Raw genomic sequence first — 22346 nt, 5'->3', positions numbered from 1 at the left:
TTTTTACTTAGTTTAGTGTGATTTTAAGTTGTACATATTTAGTAAATATTGAGTATTTAGATTTCTTTAATGTGACTATCTTGTTTTCCATTTAATTATTCTCTATTATTTTAGATAAAACTAGTATATTGATTCATCTTTGGAATTAGAAAAATAAAAATGAAAAACAAAAAAGCAATGGAAAAACAAACAAACAAAGGGAATATAACAGAAAAGAAAAAAACGTGGAAATAGGAAGGAAATGTGACGTACTTGATTTTGGTTATGACTTATAATTTGAGGAAGATTTCATTTTTGTTATTAGTGTGGGGACCACATATTTTTGAGAGTTTTTTCTTGTTCTCCAAGTTGAGACCTTCTCTTTCGGGAGAGAGAGTCCAAAAGAGAGCGGCCACAAAGGGAGTCAAAAATAGAGAACGCTCATCACCTCCCTCGCCGGAATTGATCACTGGCGAGTGACGACGCCGGCAGCAAATCCAAACGGATCAGCAACCCCTCCTAGTTCCCTCATCTCCCATTAACACACACACACACATTATCGAAAAAAATGGAGGCAAGGATCGGAAAAACGGGATAGAATCTGGGAACGAGGAAAATGAAAATAGTTTGAAATTAGTTTTTGGTTCAAGTTGTATTTTCCATTTATTAAAAATTAGAAAAAAAAGTTCCGTTTCTTTTCCTGGATTTCTGCCTGAATTGGAGTTCGTTTGATTGAGTCGAGTTTGTTTCGAGGTCACAGTTCGAGGTTAGAGCCCGAGGTCACTGTTCGAGGTCCTGGTGCGGTTCCTATTTGCTGATTTTATTTCCCGATCAAGGTCCGCTTTTTCAATCAAAGTTTTTGAGATAGTTAAGGTCTACTTCTAACTTACTGCTACTATTTTGCTTCATAGCATATCTTACTGTTTTATTCTGTGTATGTCGTTGCTTTGCTTGGTTGATTGTTTGGGTTAACATTTTGTTGATTTGTTTTTGTAATGCTTTAATGGTTACTTGTGTAACACGTGATTTTTGCCCTATATGAGAAATACTCCCAAAAAATGCAAAATAAAATGATTTTCTTGGTGTGCAATTTTGAGTACTTTTGTGATATTTTTAGATAATTATTTGTATTTGTCTGTGTTTGCTTATTTGTTAAATTAATAAAAAATACAAAAATATGTCGCATTTGCATGTAGGATTTAATTCTATAATTGTTAGTAATTAAATTAGTTTTACAAAAATTAAAAAGTTACAAAAAATATGCATCTTTTGCATTTTTAGCATTTAATGTCCAAATGAACAATTTTATGCTTAATTATTACTTAATTGTGCGTTAATTGTTATTGGTAGTTAATTTGCGCTTTTATAACTTAATTTAATTCTTAATAATAATTTAAGTATTTTTATAATTTAGTTTTAGAAAATAAAAGAAGAAAAGATAACAAAAATACAAATAAAAATCGGATTGGGCCACTTCTTCAATTTTCAACCCCAGGCCCAAACAATTGTCCACAACCCAGTCCACTTCACACGGATCGACCCGGTCCGCCCCATTAACCCAACACCCCTCTTCATTCAAAAAACAAAACAAAAGAAAAAACAAAAAAAACAAAAAAACCTAAAAACCTAAAACTAACTACCCGCCCCCCTCCATCTTCTTTCTCTCCCAAAACCTTCATCCCAAGCCATCCATGGCTGCTTTCCATGGCTGCCCTCAACCCCACTCCCTCACGTCCAAACGCCACTAACAAACAGTTCGTCTGCGTCGTCACTTCGTCTTCTTCGTCCTTCGTCAAGCTCGAGTTCGAGCTCAACGTCCATGGTTGCCCTCACCCTCGTCGTCACCACCAAGCTCACGTCAAACCCCCAGCTCCCCGCCACCACCTAACAACCAGTCAAGACCACCCCCCGCACTCCCCAGCAGCGAACCAAACACCACCACCATCCACCACGAACAAAGCTCCAGCCATCGCCACCACCAAGCGACCCTTCCGGCGATCCACCATAACCCGTCACTGCCCGACGTCCAGTCCCCCCCCCCAGCTGCTGCTTCTTCACCTCCAAACAGACCTCGTCGACCATTGTTGCTGCGTCGATTGCCTCCCCGTCGTCATCACCGTTACGCCCAGTCGTTTCCATGGCCAAGCTCGTCAACCAGTCGTTTTGGTTGTGTTGTTGCTGCCTCAACGAACATCAGCTTCTCTCTCTAAGTTGCTACCTCACTTTCATCTTCTTCGTCGTCCGCTTCAAGCTTGCGCTGCTGCTTCATCGTCCACCATTTCGTTCAGTTGAGTTGCTGCCACCATTTCTTTCAGTTGAGTTTTAGTCGAGGTCGTCGAGCGTAGTTTTGAGTTCGCCAAGTTTACAAGGAAGTCGAGTTCATCGTTGAGTTCGTCGTTGAGTCCGGGTAGATTTATTCCCATCTGAGGTTCGTCGAAACAATCCATACAATCGAATCCGTCGTTTTTCATCTCCGGTTAGTAGTTTTTTTGAGTTTTATTTTGTCCGTATTTTGTTTTGATATTTTCGAATCTAAAATCAACAAATATTTGTGTTGTTTATCATTTGAATTAATTTTTAGTTCATGTTCATGTGTTGTTTGTTGAATTAATTTTCAGATTCCAAATGAAAGATTAATTAATTGTTTTTCATGTTTATTTCATGTTTGTATTGTTGTTTAAGTGAATATTTGTTAGTTTAATGTTGTTAGATTCAAATTGAAATTTAATTAATTATTTCTTCAATTTGTTTCATGTTGTTATGAATTTTCCAGAAAATATTAATGTTGTTTGAATCGTTAGAGTCCGTCATGTTTGTTGCTTAAAATAGATTTAATCCATGTTCATCTTTGTTTGAAGTTCATGTGTAAATTCAGTGATTTAATATGAGTTTATGTTTGTTTGTGATTTGTTAATTTAATTTGAATCATGCATATTGTTGTTTGTATTGTTGTCTCTTTGTTCATCCATTGATGGTCTAAATTAACCAGGATTGGTTCCCAATATGGTTGATTTATTTCCATTAATTTGGAGTTTGTGTTGTTCATCTTGTTCATATGATTTGTTGTTGAAGATTGTTGAGAAATTGGTCATCTTGACTATATTTTGGTTGAGTTATGATTAATTGTTTGTTTAGAGCTGAGGGGTAGTTTTGGTAAATTGCATTGCATTCAGGGGTAGAATGGTAATTGCAATAGGGTCGGAGGGGTAGTTTAGGAATTGTACATTTTGTAGTTGTTTATTTGAAGCATGGGGGACAAAATGAAATGGGGTGGGTTGTGATATGGTTATTTAATATAAAGGGGGGACAAGACAAAATTTAGTGGGGAGAAATCTTGTATTTGTTTAATGAAGCATGGGAACAAAATATAATGGGGTGAGGTTGATATATTTATTTAGTGTAATGGGGATGAGTGGGTTTGGTAGAGAAAATGGGTTGATTTTAATTGATTAAAAGATTTATGGGATGGGTTATATATAGAAGGTCTTGAATAATGAGAGGAGGGGAGGAATAAGAAAAATAAACAGAGAGGAAAAAATCTGAGAGAAAGAGAATAAGAGAGAGAGAAAAAAGGCTGAACATTGAAGAGAGAGAAAATTCCGAAAAAATATTTAAACTTTCAAATAAAAAAAACTAAAAAAAAAATTCTGCTTTCTTTCATTGTTCAAAATTAACATTAATTGTTGTTGTGTCATCAAAGCTTGAAATTTTTGTTTTGGGATTAATACTCCACCGGTTTGCAAACTCTGTTCCTGGGTTGTTACTGTTGCTGGATTGTTGCTGTTGTGCTGTATTGTTATTACTGCTGTTGATTCTCATCTTCATTTTCTTTTGCTTCCAATATCAGGTACACAACTGACACGCTGGTTATTGTAATCCGAAATATGAAGCATGAATACGAAAAAATGAAGAGTTGAAATTCTGAATTATATTTAATTATATTCTGAATTTTATTTGTATGTATAAATTATTTAGCTTGCAAAAATCAGAATCATGTAGATATTTAATACATATAGTGGAACATTCGACGATAGCTTAACAAATGAACTATCTACATCTATTGCCTAAAAATAAATAAATGGTGTAGTAATTCCGTCGAGTCAAAAATCAAACGAATAGGCCATCTAGTAGGAAGTTGGTAGAAATATTGTTTAGTTAAATAATATTGGTTAATTTCAGCATGTAAATGGTCTAGGATTAAAATTAGAATTGCTATGTTTTTTTTTAATTTGACAAACTGAGAACATGCCTAGTATAATGTAACTAGGTAATAACATGTAAATAAATTAAGATATTTCTCCTTTATTTTGTAGAGACAAATTTCAATAAAAAATGTAGGCATTTTAGGACTGTCCTTTTAAAAATAAAATGAGATGAGCCTCGCCCAATAAAATGCACTAACTGCGGGGCCCTCAATAAATGTTTAATTGAGTATTTAGAATTCGGGATGGATTGTTTAGTGAATTCCACAGTCTTACCCATAAATAATAACACGTTAATCGCTTTAGGCATGATTTTAATAATAATACATTCTTAAACACGGGTGCGCATTTATGCGACCCAAATCCAAATCCCAAAACATTGAATAAAAATACGTTCCGGATCGCGGGTGCATTTTATGTGACGCAATCCAAAGACATGTTTTTAAACAATGTTCACATTCTTGTAAAAATAATTAAAAAATAATAAAAGCGGTAAAAAGATAAAATTTGCACATAAGTTCATATTTGTATTAAAATCAGATAAATAAGCCGAATATGACTTGAGCGACCGTGCTAGAACCACGGAACTCGGGAATGCCTAACACCTTCTCCCGGGTTAACAGAATTCCTTATCCGGATTTCTGGTGCGTAGACTGTTAAACAGAGTCATTCTTTTCCTCGATTCGGGATTAAAATTGGTGACTTGGGACACCCTAAATCTCCCAAGTGGCGACTCTAAAATACATAAATAAATCTCGTTTCGATTGTCCTTTAATTGGAAAAACTCCCTCGCACCCCTCTCGGGTACGGAAAAAGGAGGTGTGACAGCTCCGGCGACTCTGCTGGGGACAAACACCCAGAACCACTGGTTCAGGGTTAGAAATTTGAGCTTAGATAAATTGTTATATTTGGCTTTATCTGATTTTTACATGTGTTTGAGCCTAATGTGCTAAATGATGCTTTTACCGCTTTGATATTATGTGAACTGTATATAAATTGTGCCGAAACCCATCTTCTCTCTGAGTCTTCTGAATCATGAAGAAGGGTGTACTTCGTACGACTTCTTTTCTGTATAGTGTCAAGTCCCAATTTAGAACGAGGTTTGGATAAGTCGCAAAGCCGGTGAAGCTTCTGTATTCCCGGACTGCCGCCTCCTCCTCGGCTCGAGCTGTCCGCTCGGGTAAGCCAGGTCTAGAACAAACACCCAGGTTCTGAACCTAGTATAACAAAGCCACATGCCGGATCCCTAGTAGGAACGTTTGTTTGCATCACGTGCATTTGACTTTGGAGGCCCAACACAGGGGTTGGGTCTGTCTAGGACAGGTGTACCAAAAATGAAAATGACCATCCTGATGCATCTTACTTGCTACTACTTGCGCATTTATTTGATTCGGACTTGTGTGCTGACTGACTTGTGAATATCAGGAATAATATTTTGAAATTGAAAAAAAAACGAAATAGCGGTTAGGGAATTGATTGTTTATTTTTGAAAAGAAAACAAATGCCCAAATACTGTCAAAACTCTGCCGAAATTTTAAGAAAATGAAAAAAAATGTCTTATTAGTTTGTTTTATTAAAAGCTAAGAAAAGAAAAGAAAAAGTCGTTGTTCTGTTTTTGTTTTTCAAAAATAAAAAATAGAAAAAATATATAGTTTGTCTTGCCATGAAAATGAAAATAAAAAAGAGTCTTATTTTTAAAATGGTTTTTTTTATTATTTATTTGCTTATGAAAATGCAAAAAAAAATAAAAAAATAAAAATAAAAAAAAAGTCTTTCATTATTTGTCGCAAATATATAAATATATATATATAAATCCGAAAAGTTTTTTTTTATTTCCAAAAGATATATATATCTTTATTTGTTGCAAAGAATATTTGTCTTGCCAAGAAAATTCAAAATAAAATTCCAAAAGATATGTCTTGCAAAAAATAATATAAATATCTTTATTTTCCATTGTTGATAAAACAAAAAATAAAAAAAAATTCTTTTAATAAAAAAAAAATCCGAAAATATTTTGATTCTTCTTTCAAAATTGAAAAGAAAATTCAAAATTCAAAAAATATTTTTTACAAGCATTTCTTTTATCAAAAGTAAAATTCCAAAAATATTTTTTTTTCTTTAGAATAAAAAAAAACAAATGGAAATTCGAAAAAAAAACTTCCTTTTACTTTTGAAATTCTCAAAGTTCAAATCAAAAGAAAAGGAATTTTTACAAGTTTTTCTTTCAAAAAGAAATCAATCAAAAAATATATATATACTTCCTTTGAGCAGTTCTTTCACAGTTCCAATAAAAAAAAATAGTTCATTTTATTTACTTATTCAAGAGGCCCGAACTACGCGGGTTTGATTCTCACCGGATGTGAGATACGTAGGCAACCCTCATCGGGTCCAACCCCCCTTTTGCTAAAAAAGCCAAAAACAAATAAAAAAACAAACAAAAAAAAACATGTCAAGATTTTAAATTTTGTCATAAATAAGTCGGGTGATGTCCAACTTCCCCTTTTACAAAAAAAAAAAAATAGCAAAAATATATGTCAAATTTCTAAGAAGTCGGGTAACGCTGTTTTATCAAGACATAGCCGAATGTTCCCGAAAGGGACGCCGGAAGGCTGACTTTGCATAAATAGCCACCTTTGGGTCATTTTCTTAAGATTTGGTCCGGTTGACCCACACAGCCTTAAAAATCTTCGTCCCCGAAGCGTTGAAAGGCCGTGTTTGCAATATTGAGTTTTCTAATTTGAAAAACGATAAAAAGAGTCATAAAAAAATCAGGTGATGCTGTTTTATCAAGACATAGCCGAATGTTCCCGAAAAGGGACGCCGGAAGGCTGACTTTGCATAAACAGCCACCTTTTGGGTCATGTTTAGGATTTTGGTCCAGTTGACCCACACAGCCTTAAATATCTTCGTCCCCGAGGTGCTGAAGGGCCGTGTTTGCGACACCAGGTTTTTATTGTAATTTGAAAAAGAAAAAAAACAAAGAGTCAGCAGTCAGGTGAATACCGTTTGGATTTTGGGTCAAAATAAGCCGAGCCAGCTTCGGCCGCGTCTTAAACCGTTCTTGCCGAAATAGCTTTAGAGTATCTTTCAGTTGTCGAAAGGCTATTTTCGTAAAAGAATGGACAAGTTTGTAAAGTGTCGTAAAATAATCCTCTCCGGCCTCAAAATTTGGAAGGGGCCACATTTTCAAAAATAACCGTTTAGTTGCATTTGTCAAACGGAGAAAGGAAGATGACCATTTGTTTTGGAGTTTGTAAATCTTTTGATTAGAATAGGTGGTTTGTTTGATTTTCGAGTTTGTAGGTCATCTTCAAACTTTTGAAACCCAGTTTGTTTTAAATTGAAAAAAAAATGTTTAGTATTATTTATCTTTTATTGGTCCGAACTACGCAAGGTCTGATTCATGCGGGGTCATGATACGTAGGCAATCTCCATAAGATTCGACCACAACAAAAAATGAAAGGAAAAAATGAAAAGAAAAAAAATGAAAAAAAAAATCGAAAAAAAGGAAAAATGAAAAAAAAAAGAAAGATGTTGTTAATAATGAGGACCGACTGAGTCCATTCTAACCTATTTTGTTTTGAATCACAAAGAAAGTTAAGGTGGTTGGTTTGTGGTAAGCCGGAAATACAAGACCCAAAAGCACACTTTGCGGAGATCAGGCCTGATAACAGAAGCACTCGAATCCTATTGGGACTTGTTGACTAAAGTTGATGATATTGAAGCTGGCAATGGTCTGGACAATACTGATGCGAAGCTCAGTGGCTAAGATGCCAATTTTGATAAAGTAGGAGGACGATCCGTTCCTTGGTTAGCAAGAGAGAAGCTTGTGGTGGCGTATTTTGTTGTCATTTCTATTGTCTGGATTATTCTTAGGGTTGTAATCTGGATATTGTCTTGTGTCAAACCTTCTTATCTTTTCATTTCGTCATAGCGGTCTGTTTAAGTTTTGTCCAGTTTGTTTAAGATTTTATTCTGGTTTGTTTTGTTTGTCTTGTCATTCAAACCATTTCACCGGTAGTCTAATGCAAAATCCGGTCCTTTTTATTTCCAGTTTCTTTTGTTTAGTCCTTTTATTATTTTTGTTCAGCGCCGATTCTCGTGACATGACATGTGCACACAGTTTGGGCCTAATTTTAAAAGTTAATCATAAGACTCTGGGAAGGTGATCAAAGCATTTAAAGGAAATAAGAACGGTTTGGGATTATTTGAAGCCCGAGTCATGTGGAACTGGGGCAAGTAAAACATAAAGAAAATCGTTAAATGCAAGATTCGCCAAATTGGCATGAGGGTCGTTCATGAGAGTGAGAGTGTCGCCCAACGGTGCTTTAGAAATGACAAATGAAAAAGCAAGTGTTTAACATAATTGTCAAGTCCAGCACCATCGAAAGAGACTATAAATCTATGTTCAATTATGTTGTTGGCACTTGGCATGTTTTAGAGGCTGGAATGACGAAGGCATTTTGTTCTGCTACCTAAACACTTTATCCTTCGTTACCCCTTTTGAGCCTTATTTATTTTCTTTCATACCCCTCGTTCGGAATCAATAACAACGACTAGGAAATACGAGCCTGGAATGTAAGGAAAAATAAAAAAAAGGAAAAAAAAGGAAAAAAAAAAAGAAAAATGATAAAAAAAAACAAAGGAAAGTCAAATGAAAACAGAGGAATTGGGAACTACGTTTGACCTGATTCCTCAAAGAGGATACGTAGGCGCTTCACGGCTCGGTCATAGTTTTGAAAAATGAAAAAAAAAATTAAATAAAATATCCCCAAGCAAGAAACTAGGGCAAATGCTGCGTTTGTTGTAAACAAATCTAGTTCCGAAGGTTGTAATTAATAACCCAAAATCGATGCATTTTTGAGCCTTTAATACCCTTTCTTTCTAGCCTATCCAAAACCCACATAACGGTCCAAAGAAAGACCTTCTGATCAGTCTTCAAAAGATGTCAAGTCAGACAAATGAGAGTCTTACCGGTGTATATAACATTTTGTCCCACAGCAGAAAGGACTCTAATCTCCAGCAGAGAGAGTCATACCGACAACACTCCAAAGCCCCAGCTGGAAAGTGATACAAATGAGAGAGTCTTATCGGTGAAAATCTTTACGGACACCATAAGGCGACGAAAGCTGAGAGGAAAACCAAAATGAGAGAGACTTGATAGTGAAAACCTTCAGGCACTACAAGTCGAATAAGATTGAGAATCAGATGGGGAATTGCCAATTGAAGGTCTTGAAAGACGATTGACGACGGAGGATAGGCCACATGTGCATGTCATGACCATTAGAGTCGGTGTCTGCGTTTGACAGGTTTTTATTTATAGTTTCTTTTGTTAAAGAATCATCTTTTTTCCTTTGTCTTTTTATTCTGTTCCCTTTTATCTTTTTCCTTTCATAGAAAAATTCCCCAACAGAGTCTGTTTGGTCAGAACAAGTGAGAATTGACTTCAAAACATGCCATCAACTCTCCAATCATGCCATATGAGATCTGACTAGTACATCCAAGTGGTATAGTCAGCAAGGAACAAGCGCGAGGCCAGTGTCAAAAAAAAAATATCCCCAGCAAAAGGGAGTTGACAAAAGGATTGACGAGTGTCAAGAGGGATATCCCAGCCGAAATCAAAGGTTGTTAAACCTCAAGACCAAGGCCCGTGGACAAAGCAAGGAGAGCAGTGAGCATGATTTGGGAAATTCATACGATACTAAAAGATCGGTGAAGTGCAAGTTTCCAGGCTATGTCACAAAAGAAGAGGGATATCCCCAACAGAAAGGGATTATCCCCAGCAAATAATATCATCCCTAACAAGTTATGGAACACAGAGCAAGGAAGGAGAAAGGGAAAACCATCCCAGCAGGAGTATCGCAACCAACCACCGCGTTTTAAACTAACAAATTTTGTTTGATTTGAAACAGGTAAAGGAAATGGCATTGATGGCAGAAATGCATGCCACAAGGGATATCATCAAAACTGGGGCAGGAAATTTTCCTTCCATTTAGAAAATTTTCTGGGAGTCAGGTACCCATTTGGGGAAGAATAAATATAACACCAGTTTCAAGGGAAGTGATCTCTGAACCAGTGTTGCCCCCAACATAATAAGTTTCAATGGAGGAAGTTGTTCCCCAACAGACAGAACAAAGGGATGAATCTTGTGCTCAGAAAAGCAAAAGGCCAGTATCATTCCCAACAGCCTTCCGAAGAGTGAAGCACTAGTTCTGAAAGAATCAGAATCCCCCAGCAGTGTTATCCTCGACAGTTTTATCCACAGTTGATAACATTTTATCCCCAACAGGTAAGTAAATAATTCCCCAACAGTGTTATCCCCAACAGTCTCGAGGAGTCCAACACAAGTTTAGTGAAAGTCGGTATCCTCAGCGGTTCCTTTTGGGGAAAAGCAAAACGAGTCTTAAGGGAGGTAGTCTTCGAAGGAAGAAGTTATGCAAAAAAAAAAAAAAAGAATACAAAAGAATAAAAAAAAAGAAAAAAAAAGAATAAAAAAAAAGGGAAGCAGTTTGAAGAGGAATGAAACATCCTACTTAAAAGGGAGTAATTTTGGAAGGAGTAAGATAACATATTTACTTAGCAGAGTTATCCTCAGCAGTGTTATCCCCAGCGGATCATCGAGATGTAGAATCATCCTCGACAGAGTTTCGGGCAACCCAGAGTGGGTAAGGAAGAAAAGGAAAAGTCATCCCCATCAAAATAATCCCCAGCAGTTTCGAGGGAAGACAACACAGGTAAGTAAATAATTCAGGAAGAAGGAAATGGTTCACGCATAGGAGATGCATTTCCTCCTAAGTTTAGTTTCACCCATAGGAGATGCATTTCCTCCTAAGTTTGTTTTAGTTTTACCCATAGGAGATGCATTTCCTCCTAAGTTTGTTTTTACCCATAGGAGAGACATTTCCTCCTAAGTTGTTGTTGAACCAATAGGAGAGGCATTTCCTCCTAAGTTTCGTTTCACCAATAGGAGATGCATTTCCTCCTAAGTTTGTTTTTACCCATAGGAGAGGCATTTCCTCCTAAGTTGTTGTTGAAATCAGGAGTCCGCCTGGAGAATAGAGACATTCAATTTCAAATTTAGCAATCAGGAGTCCGCCTGGAGAATAGAGACATACTTTTCAAGTTTGACGTCAGGAGTCCGCCTGAAGAACGAAGACATACAGTTTAGATTTCAAAAGTCAGGAGTCCGCCTGGAGAATAGAGACATTCAATTTTAAATTTAGCAATCAGGAGTCCGCCTGGAGAACAAAGACATACTTTTCAAGTTTGACGTCAGGATCCCACCTGAAGAGAGGAATGACATTTATTTTTAAAAAAAGTTGTTGTTGAAGTTGGGAGCCCGCCCATATAACAGAGGAATACATTTCAATCTTTACATTTCAAGTGTTGAAGTTGGGAGCCCGCCCAGATAACAGAGGCATACATTTCAGTCTTTAATATTCAAGTATTGAAATTGGGAGCCCGCCCAGATAACAGAGGCATACATTTCATTCTTTTCATTTCAAGCATTGTTTCCTGGGAGCCCGCCCAGATAACAGAGGCATACATTCAGTCTTTACATTTCAAGAGTTGAAGTTGGGAGCCCGCCCAGATAACAGAGGCATACATTTCAGTCTTTAATTTCAAGTATTGAAGTTGGGAGCCCGCCCATACAACAGAGGCATACATTTCAAGATCAAGTCACAGGACAATAAAACAGAGGGTTACAACAGGAATCCCCAGCAGAAAACAATAAAAATCCCCAGCATCAGGAAGCAGAAGGTTGCAATAAGAGGTCCCAGCAAAAACTCAAGTGCATGTGTCGAAAGGAAGAAAAGCATCGGAAGAAAAGCACCGGAAAAAATGCAAGCAGACAAGAAAGCAATGCAACAAGAAAAATTGCAGTATAGCCTAGCTTCTTGTCTTCTTTTAAGCAAGGTGTAACAAGGAGATCGGTAAGCAGTGGTAATAGCATGCAACAACAGTAACATTACAGTCCAACGGTAGTCCCAGCTACCAAAGCTTCCCGAACTACATTGACCTGATTCCTGTTTAGCCCAGGATATGTAAGAAACCTTTGAACCAAAGGTTCGGTCAAATCTTTTTCAAAAAATGCTTCACACGGAGTACTCGGACGGGCAAAAATCGCTCGCTTTATCTTTGCGCGAAAACCCTTCGTGTCTTCGGGCAAAGAGGGGCAGCTGTAAGCACGTGATTTTTGCCCTATATGAGAAATACTCCCAAAAAATGCAAAATAAAATGATTTTCCTTGGTGTGCAATTTTGAGTACTTTTGTGATATTTTTAGATAATTATTTGTATTTGTCTGTGTTTGCTTATTTGTTAAATTAATAAAAAATACAAAAATATATCGCATTTGCATGTAGGATTTAATTCTATAATTGTTAGTAATTAAATTAGTTTTACAAAAATTAAAAAGTTACAAAAAATATGCATCTTTTGCATTTTTAGCATTTAATGTCCAAATGAACAATTTTATGCTTAATTATTACTTAATTGTGCGTTAATTGTTATTGGTAGTTAATTTGCGCTTTTATAACTTAATTTAATTCTTAATAATAATTTAAGTATTTTTATAATTTAGTTTTAGAAAATAAAAGAATAAAAGATAACAAAAATACAAATAAAAATCGGATTGGGCCACTTCTTCAATTTTCAACCCCAGGCCCAAACAATTGTCCACAACCCAGTCCACTTCACACGGATCGACCCGGTCCGCCCCATTAACCCAACACCCCTCTTCATTCAAAAAACAAAACAAAAGAAAAAACAAAAAAAACAAAAAAACCTAAAAACCTAAAACTAACTACCCGCCCCCCTCCATCTTCTTTCTCTCCCAAAACCTTCATCCCAAGCCATCCATGGCTGCTTTCCATGGCTGCCCTCAACCCCACTCCCTCACGTCCAAACGCCACTAACAAACAGTTCGTCTGCGTCGTCACTTCGTCTTCTTCGTCCTTCGTCAAGCTCGCGCTGCTGCTTCATCGTCCACCATTTCGTTCAGTTGAGTTGTTGCCACCGTTTCTTTCAGTTGAGTTTTAGTCGAGGTCGTCGAGCGTAGTTTTGAGTTCACCAAGTTTACAAGGAAGTCGAGTTCGTCGTTGAGTTCATCGTTGAGTCCGGGCAGATTTATTCCCATCTGAGGTTCGTCGAAACAGTCCATACAATCGAATCCGTCGTTTTTCATCTCCGGTTAGTAGTTTTTTTGAGTTTTATTTTGTCCGTATTTTGTTTTGATATTTTCGAATCTAAAATCAACAAATATTTGTGTTGTTTATCATTTGAATTAATTTTAGTTCATGTTCATGTGTTGTTTGTTGAATTAATTTTCAGATTCCAAATGAAAGATTAATTAATTATTTTTCATGTTTATTTCATGTTTGTATTGTTGTTTAAGTGAATATTTGTTAGTTTAATGTTGTTAGATTCAAATTGAAATTTAATTAATTATTTCTTCAATTTGTTTCATGTTGTTATGAATTTTCCAGAAAATATTAATGTTGTTTGAATCGTTAGAGTCCGTCATGTTTGTTGCTTAAAAATAGATTTAATCCATGTTCATCTTTGTTTGAAGTTCATGTGTAAATTCAGTGATTTAATATGAGTTTATGTTTGTTTGTGATTTGTTAATTTAATTTGAATCATGCATATTGTTGTTTGTATTGTTGTCTCTTTGTTCATCCATTGATGGTCTAAATTAACCAGGATTGGTTCCCAATATGGTTGATTTATTTCCATTAATTTGGAGTTTGTGTTGTTCATCTTGTTCATATGATTTGTTGTTGAAGATTGTTGAGAAATTGGTCATCTTGACTATATTTTGGTTGAGTTATGATTAATTGTTTGTTTAGAGCTGAGGGGTAGTTTTGGTAAATTGCATTGCATTCGGGGGTAGAATGGTAATTGCAATAGGGTCGGAGGGGTAGTTTAAGAATTGTACATTTTGTAATTGTTTATTTGAAGCATGGGGGACAAAATGAAATGGGGTGGGTTGTGATATGGTTATTTAATATAAAGGAGGGACAAGACAAAATTTAGTGGGGAGGAATCTTGTATTTGTTTAATGAAGCATGGGAACAAAATATAATGGGGTGAGGTTGATATATTTATTTAGTGTAATGGGGATGAGTGGGTTTGGTAGAGAAAATGGGTTGATTTTAATTGATTAAAAGATTTATGGGATGAGTTATATATAGAAGGTCTTGAATAATGTGAGGAGGGGAGGAATAAGAAAAAAAAAACAGAGAGGAAAAAATCTGAGAGAAAGAGAATAAGATTGAGAAAAAAAAAAGGCTGAACATTGAAGAGAGAGAAATTTCGAAAAAATATTTAAACTTTCAAATAAAAAAAAACTAAAAAAAAAATTCTGCTTTCTTTCATTGTTCAAAATTAACATTAATTGTTGTTGTGTCATCAAAGCTTGAAATTTTTGTTTTGGGATTAATACTCCACTGGTTTGCAAACTCTGTTCCTGGGTTGTTACTGTTGCTGGGCTGTTGCTGCTGTGCTGTATTGTTATTACTGCTGTTGATTCTCATCTTCATTTTCTTTTGCTTCCAATATCAGGTACACAACTGACACGCTGGTTATTGTAATCCGAAATATGAAGCATGAATACGAAAAAATGAAGAGTTGAAATTCTGAATTATATTTAATTATATTCTGAATTTTATTTGTATGTATAAATTATTTAGCTTGCAAAAATCAGAATCATGTAGATATTTAATACATATAGTGGAACATTCGACGATAGCTTAACAAATGAACTATCTACATCTATTGCCTAAAAATAAATAAATGGTGCAGTAATTCCGTCGAGTCAAAAATCAAACGAATAGGCCATCTAGTAGGAAGTTGGTAGAAATATTGTTTAGTTAAATAATATTGGTTAATTTCAGCATGTAAATGGTCTAGGATTAAAATTAGAATTGCTATGTTTTTTTTTAATTTGACAAACTGAGAACATGCCTAGTATAATGTAACTAGGTAATAACATGTAAATAAATTAAGATATTTCTCCTTTATTTTGTAGAGACAAATTTCAATAAAAAATGTAGGAATTTTAGGACTGTCCTTTTAAAAATAAAATGAGATGAGCCTCGCCCAATAAAATGCACTAACTGTGGGGCCCTCAATAAATGTTTAATTGAGTATTTAGAATTCGGGATGGATTGTTTAGTGAATTCCACAGTCTTACCCATAAATAATAACACGTTAATCGCTTTAGGCATGATTTTAATAATAATACATTCTTAAACACGGGTGCGCATTTATGTGACCCAAATCCAAATCCCAAAACATTGAATAAAAATACGTTCCGGATCGCGGGTGCATTTTATGTGACGCAATCCAAAGACATGTTTTTAAACAATGTTCACATTCTTGTAAAAATAATTAAAAAATAATAAAAGCGGTAAAAAGATAAAATTTGCACATAAGTTCATATTTGTATTAAAATCAGATAAATAAGCCGAATATGACAGTTGAGCGACCGTGCTAGAACCACGGAACTCGGGAATGCCTAACACCTTCTCCCGGGTTAACAGAATTCCTTATCCGGATTTCTGGTGCGCAGACTGTTAAACAGAGTCATTCTTTTCCTCGATTCGGGATTAAAATTGGTGACTTGGGACACCCTAAATCTCCCAAGTGGCGACTCTGAAATACATAAATAAATCCCGTTTCGATTGTCCTTTAATTGGAAAAACTCACTTGCACCCCTCGCGGGGGCGGAAAAAGGAGGCGTGACAACTTGTTCACTCGTATTTTTTCTATTGGTTGTTATTTGTATTTTGGTTGGTTTAATACATGTTAGTTGGGTTTAATGGCTAAGAATAAGTTTGATTCTCTGTCGTTTTTCTTCATCAAAAGGTAGATTTCAAAATTAACACTATGACAACAAAAGATTTAGGTTAACAAAGTTAATTAGATTGATTGCTTATTTGGATATTCTGTCAAATCTTAGGCGTGGGGTTCAAGAATTAAAAGTAAAAATTTGCTTTATTACATTGTCTGTCAGGAGCATGCTAGGCCGTCAACACTCGGGTAGGCAAGCCTTAGGATTTTGTTAGTTTCGAGGCGAGAGGTCGTTCCTTTAGTTTATTATCTGGGGAATGCCCTGCGAAATTTGTATATATTATTATCCGGGGGTATGCCCCGAAGTGAATGTAAACAAAGGCCGTAATGAACCTCGCGGAAGAAGTATGGTATATATTGGTATTTAGGACTTTTTCTTTTGTATTTTCTTTTATTAGGTGGGGACAACCTCAAGCTTCTTTCGTGTTTATTTTCCCTTTTACTGTGTTTATTATCTCAATTGAATATTTTAAAATCCAACTAGATCGAGTACGCAACCGTGACTTTCACGGGACTTGGGGAGTGCCTAACACCTTCTCTGCGAGTCAAATGAACCCTCTTACCCGAATCTCTGGTGCAGACTTAGTTTCGAGTCCAAAGCGTTTTAAAAGGAAAATCGCTTTTAAAATAAAATGGTGACCTGGCACACCGAAACAAATGTCAGGTGGCGACTCTGAGTTATTTCCTTTTGAACACAATTTTGTCACTTTTTAATTAAAAACTCTTTGGAGCTTTACAAATCTTTTTTATTAATTTAATAGAGGGTTAGTGAAGTAAGTAAAAAAATTGGTGTGATAGCTGTAAATGCAGACGCAGTCAAAATGTATTATGTCTAATCTTTCTGCAGCAACAACATTATCCGATTGGGATGATGAAGATTTTCATTCTCGCTACCCCAAACACTTCAATCCTTTACTAACTCTTTGAGCCAGTTACCTTTCCTTACCCTATTTGTAGCCTGAAAACATTTGTAAAAAAAATGAAAAATAAATTAAAAAAATCAAAAATCAACAAAAAGAAAAACAAAACAAAAGTGTTCCCTGAACTACGTTTGACTTGATTTCGAAAGGATATGTAGGCAGCCTCTCTCTGGGGTTCAGTCACACCAAAACAAAAATCTAAATTCCCCCCAAAAAGTGAAACTGGGGTAGATGTTGTAATGGTTCGGCGATGATCCCGTCGGAATGGTTCCAAAGTTGTAATTCGATCCAAATTCCTTTTACCCCGAACCTTGTTCAAATCCTTCCGATCAATCAGTGAGAATGTTCAAGAATCGGAGGACGCAGCTATTTGAACCCGATGCAATCAAGATGAGAGAAATAAAATGAGAGTGCCTTATTAGTGAAAACCCACACTGGCACCGTAAGGCGATGGTGAGCAGAGAAACTAAAATGAGAGTCTTGTTAGTGTAAACTCGCAAAGAGCACTATAAGGCGACAGTAAGAAGAGAAATGAGAGAGGTCCATTGGTGAAAACCCGTAAAGGGCGCCATTCATCGAAAAGAGGGAATTCCTTACAACCATCGGCACTGACAAGGGTCCTGGCAAGGTTTCTCGGTTTTGAGATATAGATTATGAAGGGTTTTCGCGAGATTGGATGGTTGTGCAGATCGGGTCTCCAGTCCAAGAAGCATGTCATGTCTATTGAAGTTTGCATGCACTCCAGATAAATCCTTCTTTCCTCCTCGAAAGGGACACATCTCTTTAAATTCACTTTTCTGTCCTTTGTTTACTTTTCTTTGAATCCCTTTCAGTTTAATTCTTCTCCGAAACTAATACAAATAAAAGGTGGCAAGGTTGATTTACAGAGTTCTACTTGACAAAATTCGAATGCAAAGAAAAGCACCCAGCTTCAGCGGGTGCATCAAGTCGATCCCGACTGGCCATGATGACCGTTGCTCCAAAGTCAAAATTATTAAAAATGAAAGAAATCCAAAGTCAAGTGCCCATAAAGGCAGAATAAGATGAAAAGGCCAAAGCCCCACACGGTTGAACCATCATGTGAAATTTTGGAAAGTCTAGGTCCTTGGTTTCAGAAGAGAGATTGATCTCCAGAAAGCCAACAAGCAACAGAGATGTTCATCGAAAGAGTTGGGCCGAGATCAAGTGATCAAAACAATCAAGGCCACAAAACCAACCACTGTTTCAAACTAACAATTGTTCTTTGTTTGAAAAACATGAAATAGGTGCAATCCCAAAGCAACCTTGCAAGAAGCAGGTGCAATTAAAAGGTACTGCGCAAGGGCTAGAAACAGCTTTGCAGCATTGTGCCCTTCAAAATTCTTTCCCTCATTCACTCATTCTATGAAATAAACAAAAGAAAAGAAAAAAGAGGAAGGAACAAAATGAAAAAAAGAGATAAGAAGAAAAATTCAAAAAAACAAATGGTAGCCTAGGGTCCCCAATCTCTAGTTATATTTTTCCAACATAGGGTCTCCACTCCCTTAGTCTGATTTTCCAACATAAGGTCTTCACTTCCTAGTTGAAGTTATTTTAGACATAGGGTCTCCACTCCATGGTCTGCTTAACATAGGGTCTCCACTCCCTAGTTGAAGTTATTTTAGACATAGGGTCTCCACTCCCTAGTCGCTTTTCCAATATTGGGTCTCCACTTCCTAGTTGATTTTATTTTAGATATAGAGTCTCCACTCCCTAGTCTGCTTTTCCAACATAGGGTCTCCACTCCCTAGTTGAATTTATTTTAGACATAGGGTCTCCACTCCCTAGTCTACTTTTCCAACATAGAGTCTCCACTCCCTAGTTGAAGTTATTTTAGACATAGGGTCTCCACTCCCTAGTCTGCTTTTCCAACATAGGGTCTCCACTCCCTAGTCGATGATTTTATTTTAGACAAAGGGTCTCCACTCCCTAGTGTCGCTTTTCCAACATAGGGTCTCCACTCCCTAGTTGAATTTATTTTAGACATAGGGTCTCCACTCCCTAGTCTGCTTTTCCAACATAGGGTCTCCACTCCCTAGTTGAAGTTATTTTAGACATAGGGTCTCCACTCCCTAGTTGCTTTTACACAATAGGGTCTTTACTCCCTACTTGAAGTTATTTTAGACATAGGGTCTCCACTCTTAGTCGCCTTTCCAACATAGGGTCTTCACTCCCTAGTTGAGTTTATTTTTAGGCATATGGTCTCCACTCCCTAGTCACTTTTTCCAACATAGGGTCTCCACTCCCTAATTGACTTTATTTTTAGATATAGGGTCTCCACTCCCTAGTCTCTTTTTCCAACATAGGGTCTCCACTCCCTAGTTGAATTTAATTTTAGACATAGGGTCTTCACTCCCTAGTCGCTTTTCCAACATAGGGTCTCCACTCCCTAGTTGATTTCATTATAAATATAGGGCTCCACTCCCTAATCTCTTTTCCCAAGGATACACAGTCCTGATTTTATTGCTTTCAATAAAGAAATAGCTTAGATTTTTGTTGCAATAACTCACAAAATTTTCTTAGTGAAAACTGGGGCAGAAAATTTCGTTCGTTTGTTTGCTTCGGTGCCTAAATAGGTTTTCACCGTGGGGCACAAGGATTGAGATGACCAAAAGAAGAAGTCTCAACCCAAATAAAAGAAAAGAAGAAACAAGAAAAGAAGTTGAACTCAAGGTGCAGAAGCGAAGAAAAGATGTGGACTGCTCAAAATTTGATTGAGGTCACAAGCTTCGCATGTCCCGTTTTGATCCAAAAGCTGAAGAAGAATGAACCAGCCATTGCAGCTAACGAGCATCAAGATTCAGATTAGAGTCTGTAGGAAGAACCATACAAGACTCAAGATCAAGCTTTAGAAGGTTATAGATAGGAATCTTATAGCTCGTAGTTGATAGGCTTAACTAGTTTAGCTTTTTATTGTTCATTTTGGTGTAATAAGGAGCTCAACAAGCAGAAACAACAGCAACAGCAGTGAAATCACATTTTTTCGGTAGTCCCAACTATCAAAACTTCCAGAACTACACTGGCCTGATTCCTTTATAGCCAAGGAAATGTAGGCAACCTTTGAAGTAAGGTTCGGTCAGACTCTTTCAAAAGACGCTTCTCATGGAGTTGCAAAACGGGCAAAAATCCTTCATAATTGCTCTTCTATCTTTGCCCGAAAACCCTTTGTGTTTCTAAGCAAAGAGGGGCAGTTGTGAGCATGTGATTTTTGCCCTGTACGAAATACTCCTATAAAATCCCAAGAAAATAAGTTTTCTGTTAATTATTTGCCATTTTAGGAATTTTTTTAGAATTTTTATTTAATTGTTTGTATTTTTGTGCATGTTTAATTTTATTAAATCATGAAAAAATACCAAAAATACCATGCATTGCATTCGGCCTTTATTTTTATATTTTTTTGGATTAATCACTGATTATTTGTTTCATAGAAATTTGAAAATCACAAAAATAACTCATTTTTACATTTTTGTCTTTTATTTTTAGTTTATTGATTTTTTCGCTTTTAATTTAGAATTAAGCGATGTTTATAATTTTTATATTTAGTTAATTAGTTTAATTTAACATTTTTAGATAGTTTAGGATTTTTATCTTCAAGATTTTCAATTAAAAAGAAAAAGAAAAAAAAGGAAAATAAAGGGAATAAAAGAGGCTAATTGAAGAAGAGAGATTTTAATTTAAGTATGGGTCATATTAATGCCCAGAACCCGTCCAAAACTCCCCTTGACCCAAGCCCAATCCCTGCAAACCCGTTCGGACCCCTCATCATCAAAACGACGTAGTTGCATCCCAAAATTACGTCGTTTCAATTTACTTACCTCATTAAATGACCAAACTCACCCCTGGGCTTCTTAATTCATTTTGATTAAACCTAAAAACCTAATCCCCTTTTTCTCTCTGAAATCGCCGCCCACCTCCACCGTATGTCCGCCGCCCGGAAATCGTCTCACGGCGGCGGAGCACCTCCAAATCCCTCCAAATTTTAACCAGTCAATCCCCATCATCCCCTCGTTCATATCCTACCATTGATTTCCCCAAAAGATCACTCAATTTCTCCAAATTGTAGATCCAAAAATAAAAATCCAAACTTTCCTCTTTTGCTCAAATTTTTCGGATTAAATCCTCAATTCGTGTAAAACTTGCATGAATTCCTCAGTTTGTCAACAAAGGGAGTTCGTTTGAATGTCACGAATGCCCTATCTCATAGGTTAGGCCGGATTTCGAAAAATAGCCTTGAAAGTTTCAATTTCTTCGAGCCTCTACCTCGTTTCTTTCTTGGCACACAGTGAAGATTGATGCATGAATCATTAGCCATGAATGAAAGTTCAGCTAATATTCATGTTGCAATTTTCACCATTTGGCCGAGATTCTTGCTCGCCGGAGTTCGAGTTCGAGTCGTCACTGTTCTCGAAGTTTCCAAGGCTTGATTCGATTCAATTGGTATACCCTTTTCTCCTTTTCTGTAAGTTCAATTATTGGTCATGTGTCATAAGCTCGAACCTCTTCTCCCTTTCTGTAGTTCTGTAAGTTCAATTGGAGTTTTTGGCGTTTTTATTAATTAATCAGCAATTTAGTTTTAAATTTGCATTTTTTCTTTTAATGTGTTCCATTTCAAAGAAAAAAATAACACACACACACACACACACATATATATATACTGTCTCATCCCCCATATTTGATTGCCATTTCTCTTTGATTTTGTTGGTTTGTTTGTTTGGCTCAGACCTGGGTACACAACGGGCAGGCCCATTAGATAAAGGATTTGGTCAAAAGGGGTCCAAAACTTTTTGAGGCCTGTCCGGTGGCCCAAGTCCACTTTTAAAAGAGCTGGGAGGTTAAATTGGGGATATAACTTAGAGACTTTTGGATAACTACCTAGGAAGGTTCTAGGAAAAAGGGGAGTGGGGTAATTGATTGAATGGTTTAAATATTGGGGGTCCAAGTTAACAAAAATAGAATTGAAGAGAGGTGAGATTGAATTAAGAAAATCTGATGTTGTTGCCCTAAATCCCTTCTATAAAAGACCCTCTTTCCAATCACTAGGGCACAAAAAAGGAGTGAAAAAGGCTAAACGGCTAGAAAACAAAACCTTGAAATAGTTTTCTTAAGAAATTTTGATTTCTCTTTTCTATTCTGGAGTCATTTGCTGGGGTTTTCAGAAGCTGGAACAAGAAATTCTGGGTTTATTCACTACTGTTATTGCTGAGTTTGAGCTAGGAGCTGCAGATTTCCTTGCATTTCTTTTGATTGTTGTTTTCTTTCGCTACGTATTTTGCTGATCCTTTTGTATGCTTCTGCTGAGTTTTCCTTGAATGAAATCTTGTCTTCCCTAAACACTCGAGCCTAACCTAATAAATCTGATATCCCAGCTATGC

The 22346-nt window shown here is 36.4% G+C and overlaps 1 long non-coding RNA gene across 1 annotated transcript; it reads left to right on the top strand.

Annotated features, from left to right (window-relative positions):
• The first annotated feature begins 324 nt into the window (after nucleotides 1-324).
• Nucleotides 325-4026, top strand: LOC142181542 (uncharacterized). The gene is made up of 2 exons (XR_012710193.1): nucleotides 325-852; nucleotides 3827-4026. It is a non-coding gene; the product is annotated as an uncharacterized LOC142181542 (long non-coding RNA).
• The last annotated feature ends 18320 nt before the right edge of the window (nucleotides 4027-22346 follow it).

This window comes from Nicotiana tabacum, chromosome 6 (assembly GCF_000715075.1).
Source record: "Nicotiana tabacum cultivar K326 chromosome 6, ASM71507v2, whole genome shotgun sequence".
NCBI classification, from domain to species: Eukaryota; Viridiplantae; Streptophyta; class Magnoliopsida; order Solanales; family Solanaceae; genus Nicotiana; species Nicotiana tabacum.
The sequence above is the reverse complement of the archived record's forward strand: the minus strand, read 5'-3'. Positions and strand labels throughout refer to the sequence as shown.